General features: G+C 41.8%; 1 long non-coding RNA gene across 2 annotated transcripts; it reads left to right on the top strand.

The window, feature by feature from the left end:
* Positions 1 to 160: 160 nt before the first annotated feature.
* LOC310769196 lies at positions 161 to 7,267 on the top strand. 2 transcript variants are annotated; one of them, XR_014551514.1, is made up of 3 exons: positions 161 to 269; positions 2,163 to 2,218; positions 6,940 to 7,185. It is a non-coding gene; the product is annotated as an uncharacterized lncRNA (long non-coding RNA). The 2 variants fall into 2 exon arrangements; XR_014551513.1 differs by lacking the exon at positions 161 to 269 and adding an exon at positions 1,289 to 1,391 and having other exon boundaries at positions 6,940 to 7,267.
* The last annotated feature ends 205 nt before the right edge of the window (positions 7,268 to 7,472 follow it).

Raw genomic sequence — 7,472 nt, 5'->3', positions numbered from 1 at the left:
GGAGACTTGAAGGCCCGAGAGAGAAGAGAGATCCTGAGGAGATTCCAGAGAGGGAAGGAAGGGACATGAAATGTCTAGAGAGGGCCATGGAGGAGACAGTAGCCTCCATCCTCTGCCCTGTCTCCCTCAGCGGCCAGGGAGTGCTACAGAGCTTGGGGTTGAGACTGTGTGGAGCCAGAAACAAGTCTGAGAGAGACTTTTAATGGCTCAAGTTTGACTTAGCTACATTATTGCAGTCCGTCCACATCTGTTGCTTCGAGACTTCCCAGGCTTGGGGGGACCAGGGGGATTTTTTTTACATGAAATATACAGGTTTTTGTGGTTGGTTGGTTGGTTGATTTTATTATTATTATTTACATTTTGGGGCTGTGCCAAAGCGGAAGGGTGGGCTAGATCCTTTTGGGTAAGGGATCAGGCAGACAGTGGATGGCAATCCTCCCCCCCAAAAAAAGCTCCACATTTTTTTGTGTCTGGATTATTTACACTTCTTGAAATATGGCAACCCTATTTAATGTGATAAATTTTATATATATATATATATATATATATATATATATATATACGCATTCCTCTTGCTTCCTATCCTCTTTTTCCCTTCCTGAATTGAATAAATCCTGGTTCACATCTCCCTCTGAAGGGTTTTGCAAACCCTGTTAGGAGGTTGGAAGCAAAGCTCTGTTGAGGAAGAGAAATAGAATTTGTTGCTCTCTTTTCTCCCCTTTATTGTTTGTTTGTTTGAAGTCATTTCTGCACCAGGAAAAGTAATTTTAAGCCCTCAATCAACCCCCCCTCACCAACCTGTCCTTTATTTTGCCTGCCAAATAAAGCACTAAAAGGCAAAACAGATATTTAGAGCTCTGTGGATTACTGTTGCCTAGTGTCCAAAACAAACACTCATCAGTAGCACCTCTGAATTCACTCATTGGTTAAAGACAGTGAAAGGAAAGGTGAAGCGGTGAAGCAAGGCTGCGTCCTGGCTCCCCCTTTTAAAAACTTTTATAGTAATGATTTGGTAGTGGCGCCCTCCCTGTGGAATGCCCTCCCATCAGATGTCAGGGAAATAAACAACTGACTTTTAAAAGACATCTGAAGGCGGTCCTGTTCAGGGAGGTTTTTAATGTTTGATGTTTCATCGCTTTTTTATCATTATTATTAATATTCTGTTGGGAGCTGCCCAGAGTGGCTGGGGAAGACCCAGCCAGATGGGCAAGGTATTAATAAACGAAGATGATGGTGATGATGAAGAAGAAGAAAATTTCACCTCTACAGTAATTAGGAATAGAAAGATCAAAGTCTTGATGTAGACAGATGAGTTAGTGCTCCTCTCCCTTTCCCGGCTGGACCTCAAAAAACTCTTGGAAGTGATCAGCACATACTGTAAACAGGAAAAGGTATCTATAACTTACTCTAAGACCAAGATTATTATTTTTAGCAAACACAGCCCTAGATTTAAATGGTGCAAGCTATAGGACAAACTTGCTCACTTAGATATCTGGGTGTACTCTCTTGAAACCCTCTCTTGGAATTGTCATATTTAGGCAATGAAAGTCAAAGCACATAAAACTATAGGGGCACTGAGGAAGTTCTATTACAGGGTGGCAGAAGGCTAAAAGGGAAAAAACCGAGCCAACGCTCAGCAGGAGCGGCGCACGCACCCTCACTTGACGCAGTGGCGCATGCACCCAGGCGCCTGGCTTTGCTCACTTGCTGCCTTGTGCTCTGTTCTGCTGTGAGGCGGCTGGCCCTATGTGAAGAGGGAGGCGGGCAATGGCAAAGAAGAAGAGAGGCGCCCCCCAATTTGCCCACTTTCTTCCTCCTCTACCTGGGCTGCAAAGGTTTTTGAGATCAATGCAAGCTAAAAAGCATTGCAGGGGGTTGGGCTGGATGACCCACAGGGTCCCTTCCAATTCTACGTTTTTCTGAAAAACACACATGCAAAACCCAACTATGGTCCCTCTGCAGTCCTCACCCCAAGCAACTGTGTGTGAGACATGCTCCCCAGAAAGTGTGCCTTGTCTTGCTACCTGTGGTTTTGGTCTCCTGTCCGCCCCCTCCGCCCAATCTATTCATATTCCTTTCTCGCTAATCTCCAATATTACATTTTCCTCTGGTTGAGACTTAAAACAGAAAGCCCTAATTCCCAACTATGCTTCCTGTTGCAGTCCTACTGTCTATGCAGAAGTAAGGTCCTATTAGATTCAGTACGGCTTACTCTTAGGTAAGTGCAGTCAGGGCTGCAGCCTTTGTGACTGAAGTTTTGGGTCCTTTTTAGGTTCAGGATGTCACTGCTTTACACCCACACCCACCCCACTCCCCACAATATTTGAAAACGTCAGCTTTGTACTTAAACACAAATTGGCCGGGAACTTCATTGTCTGTGTCTTTATTAATTTATTTAAAGAACAACAAACTGGTGATCGCTTTAACTTTTTGATATGTGGTGATTTGAATCATGAGGATGAATTAGAAGAACTGCTGAGTCTTGAGTGAGTCTTGCTTTGGAATTGAGGACTTTATTAGATTTTCTTCTGCCTTTTCATTTTATTTTGTTCTAAAGGGCTTCAGAGATAATGTGTAAGCGTGGTGTTAGCTCCCTAAAAAAAAGGTCAACAACTCTGGAGGTCGGAGGGATCTCTGGAGGTCGGAGGGATCTTTTGCACCACGGCACCTGATATGCTTAAGACAAGCCCAGCTTGTCACCCCTTGCCTGCAGAGCTAGTAGCTTCTCACCCTTTTTCAAACACCCCCCCCTGTGAAGTCTTCCCTCACACTCCTCTCTTCTCCCCTCTCTTTTGGAGTCCTCGGTGAAGCAGCTGCTGCCCCCCAGTCTTTGAGCTGCCCCCCCTGCCCCAAAAAGAGGTGCCCCCTCACACTGCCCCACAGGAACCTGGGAAACACCCCCTGGGCTGCCCCAGAGGCACCATTCGCCTGGGGAGCTTGTAGCCAGGGCTGCTGCAACAAACAGCTGCCAAGCCTTTGGGGGTACAGAGACGCGAGAGGGCATCAGAGGAGGGAGGAAAGGAAGAGGGATAGAGGCCAGGGTTGCTCACAGCACCCCTGACCATCGTTCAAGGCACCCCAGGGTGCCATGGCACACTGGTTGAAAACCACTGCTCTATGGTGTTGAAATCTGGGGCTATGATTCGAACTCCATTAAAGTTACAGAACTTTGAAGGTGCCACACCATTCAATTCTCATGCAGTTCCACCTCAATTTAGTAATCTCAGCTTCTACTGTGTGGCATATAATGCAAGAAATTACTGCCCAAGTACTTTCATTGATGTTTGTGCTATAATTACAGGCTTGCTTATGCAAAACCATGTTTTTCTTTAAAGAGAGATACTGCCCAGTTGCTTTTCTAGTACCATCAGTATGCATAGTTTTGTTTATTTATTATTTACAGAATGTGGAGCCCAACCCCCATCACTAATTATCTCTGCGCACAACACAACAATTTAAACTGCCATTACCAACGAAGACCAAAAGTAAAATGCAGCTAAGATAATGCTCACCAATCTACCTGTTAAATATTATAAAGAGCATGGCTACATTGCCCCATGCATAACATACATATGCACAACCAGTCCGGGGTACATAGGGAAGCAATGTGTAGTTGTTTCAGTTACTCATCTTAGGTTCTGTTACGGATAAGGATAGGTAGATACAAACATAATTTCACATTATGGTTCTTGCCAGCTCTTGTTGCAAGTCTTCTCCTTCACCATGAAAGTACCCAGCTGCATAGATACAACTGTACATTTCAAAATTAAACCATCCTAAAAGATGTTTATGGGGTAGAAGGACTATTTCATTTGAGAGGTAGGAAGTGAAATGAATATATTGGTAGAACAGCTGAATGCTTGAGAGAATTTCATTGTCAGTTGTATTCCTTGGCAGACACGGTACTGAGGCAGCAGTGACCTCTGCCACCTCATTTAGCTCATGTATGTTCACACCAAAAACTTTGCTTTAATTTTAAAATTTCTCCAGTTATGTAAGGCCAATAATCTCTGGTTAAGATAAGCCACTATTGCCTCTTCAAAGTATAATGAAAGATGTGTTGGGCAGAGATCCAATCATTTTACTTTAATCACCACTTTACAAAGATTATTTTTTTAAAAAAATTTCTGTCCTAGGCTTTTAGGATATAGTACCTGATAGATATATAATGGTGTGGCTGTAAATATGGCAACCACATGGAGACGTTTTCAGAGTAGGGAGGTTTGGAGTTGCAAGGAAACCAACCTTGTAAAGTGTAAAAACTGCTCCACCCACTGGTGTGAACAGACAGCATTCAATGTGGAAACATATAAAAGTGTACCAATGTATATAATATGGAGCATTTTTTATTGTGCTGTGGGGTATGTGTGTTTGTGTGTGAGAGAGAGACCTTGCAACATTTCAAGTGTACGAAACCACTGTCTTTTAACCTAAACAACCTCACAGGGTTGTTTGTGGATAAAATGGGAAGAGGGGAGAACCATGTACGGCAACTTGAGTTACTTAGGGGGAAATGGGATATAAATGTAATAATAAATAAATAATAAAATAGCTAGCCAATACAACAAATGCCAGTTGAAGCCGTAGAAGTATAGATTGACAAGAAAATATGGACTGTAGAAACATACAGATACATTTCTACAATACGGTGTGGTAGCATGAATAAAAGAATCAAAAGAGATTCACTTGAGGAGAAAGACATTGTAGCATAACTCAGGCCCCTTTCAGATGTTCACAGGAGCACAATGAACACATGATAGGCTGCCTTCAGAGTTTATAATGAATACATGTAGGGTAGGACAGACGTCCTTCACCCCAAAAAACCCTCACACGCTAAAGAAAAAGAAGGTGGAACAGCTTGAGTGCCTACTTAAGGCAACTTACCAGCTTTAGAAATGCTTAGCATGAGAAAATGAAAAGAAAGACAAAGGAAAACAGCCATCTTATATCAAGACAGGAAAATGGAATGAAAGAAAGATCTGTAACTGAGAGGCAGAGAGGTATAAATCACATGCGTAAAAGTGAGACGTTATCTTAAATAAATGAACCGCTGTAGCTAAAGCGGAAAGATAAGCAGAGACAAACCTGGCATAGCCAACTGCAATATTATTCTTACCGGTACTGGCACTGGTGTGTAAAAAGTGGGCACCCATGCCAGATCAATTGCACACAGAGTGACAGAGAAGAAGTGGCTGAATGCCACTCTCAAAAATGACCTTGATTATCATTTTCAATATCACACACCATTGCATGGCAAGATTTAGCGTTAAATTCAGGTAAATTGTTGCAGTTCTGAAAGTAACGGACTGATTATGCATCGCAATGAACGTGGGGAGATGGGCTACCAAGCATAAGCAGAGTCTGCTGGAGCAGCCCAATGGCCCACCAAGTCCAGCATCCTGTTCTCATCAGATGCCCGTGGGAAGCCCACAAGCAGGACCCACAAGAGCACTCTCCCCTTCTGTGGCTTCCAACAACCAGCATATGGAAGCATGCAGCCTCTGAACGTGGAAGCAGACCTGTCACGGCCAGTAGTCGTTCATAGAATTTAACTCCACGAATTCCTCTAATCCTCTTTTGAAGCCATCCAGGTTGATGACCTTCCCTGTCTCCTGTACGAGTAAATTCCATAGTTTAACCACAGAGTTAAACTGGGAAAATTGACAGAGGAACACTACTTGTGGTAGGTGATCAAATTTAGGCATTTCATGCAGCACATTATGAGTTAGCTGCCAAATAGATAATAGGCTTCAGGTAGCTGTATAGGTTGTTTAAAATTGTTCTGCAGGCCAAAGCCATGTTTTTGCATTATATCTGCAGCTTTCATCCCCAGTCAGTCATTAAAAACTCAATTCCACAAGATCTACCCACCGTGGAAGAATGGCAGATGAAAGTGATAGACTATATGGGACTGGCAGAAATGACCAGCAGAATTCGAGACCAGGGAAAAGAGACGACGGAAGAAGATTGGAAGAAATTTAAGGACTATCTTAAGAAACACTGCAAAATTATTGAAGGCTAGAACGATGTTGATTCAGAAATTAAGGGGTTAAAAGCTGTAATGATTATGTGACTAAGAAAAGAAAGGCTAAAAATTATATAAAAATTAGGGAAAGGATTTGCTGAATTGACTTAATTAGAGAATGGAATACAGAAAGGGGAGGTATGAAGAGGTCGGGAAAGTAAGTTTTATGAATATAAGGGATGGAAATTATACGTGTTTTGTATGTGTTCTGTTTGGATTGTATGTGTTTTTGTTTTTTATTGTTCTGTTTTTTCTGTTTTATATAAATTTCTAAACCTTAATAAATATATTATTTTTTAAAAAAAACTCAATTCCATTAATACATTTGGGAGCATTCCTCTTTACTGTGATTTTGGTGAATGGTATGTCCAGATTAGTCTATTCTTTTCAGAGCTGTGACAATTCCCCTAAAAGTAGCCAAAAGACCTACAACCAACCAGCTCTCCTTTGCCACCCTGTTCACTATTGATCTGACATAGGTTTCTGATTCAACACACCATCAGTAACTCATTTTTAAAAGCACTTCTTGGATGCTGGCTAGCCTACTGCTAGGATCATAGAATCACAGAGGTTGAAGGGACCCAAAGGTCATCTAGTCCAACCCCCTGCAATGCAGGAATCTCAGCTAAAGCATCCATGACAGTTGGCCATCCTACCTGTGTTTAAAAACCTCCAAGGAAGGAAAGTCCACCACCATTGTAGGAGTCTGTTCCACTGCTGAACAGCTTTTACTGTCAGAAAGTTTTTTCCGAATGTTTAGTCGGAATCTCCCTTTTTGCAACTTGTAGCCATTGGTTCAAGTCCTACCCTTCAGAGCGGGAGAAAACAAGCATGCCCCCTGTTCCATGTGACAGTCCTTAGATATTTGAAGATGGCTATCATATCATATCTCATCTCAGTCTTCTCTTTTCCAGGCTAAACATACCCAGCTCCTTCCAGTGCTCCTCATAAAGCTTGGTTTTCAGACCCTTGATAATCTTGGTTGCCCTCCTCTGCACACATTCCAGCTTGTCAACATCCTTCTTAAATTGTGGTGCCCAGAATTGGACACAGTATTCCAAGTGTGGTCTGACTAAGGCAGAATAGAGTGAAACTATTACTTCCCTTGATCTGGACACTATACTATTATACCAATAATAACCCCATCATAATATTCATTATAACAATACCAATGTATAAAATAATTATTAATACCAATCATTCAAATACCAAATTATATAATTTAGTTAAGTTGGCGTCCCGCATGCTAGATCTGATGATTTGATGTTTTTCTTTATTTCTGTGTTCCAAAATCTTATTAGTTTCAATTACATTCTGGTCATAATAATAATCTCTTATACAACAACTGCAATATTAATAACTTCTATTCGTGTTGACAATTAAATGATTTATAAAACTACAAGTGAGGAACTCAAACCATATCCTTGTTCTTCCTTTGTGTGACTAT

Source organism: Podarcis filfolensis (assembly GCF_964270895.1).
Source record: "Podarcis filfolensis genome assembly, chromosome: 8".
In the NCBI taxonomy this organism is placed as follows: domain Eukaryota; kingdom Metazoa; phylum Chordata; class Lepidosauria; order Squamata; family Lacertidae; genus Podarcis; species Podarcis filfolensis.
Note: the sequence above shows the minus strand (reverse complement) of the source record. Positions and strands in the feature narration are given on the sequence as shown.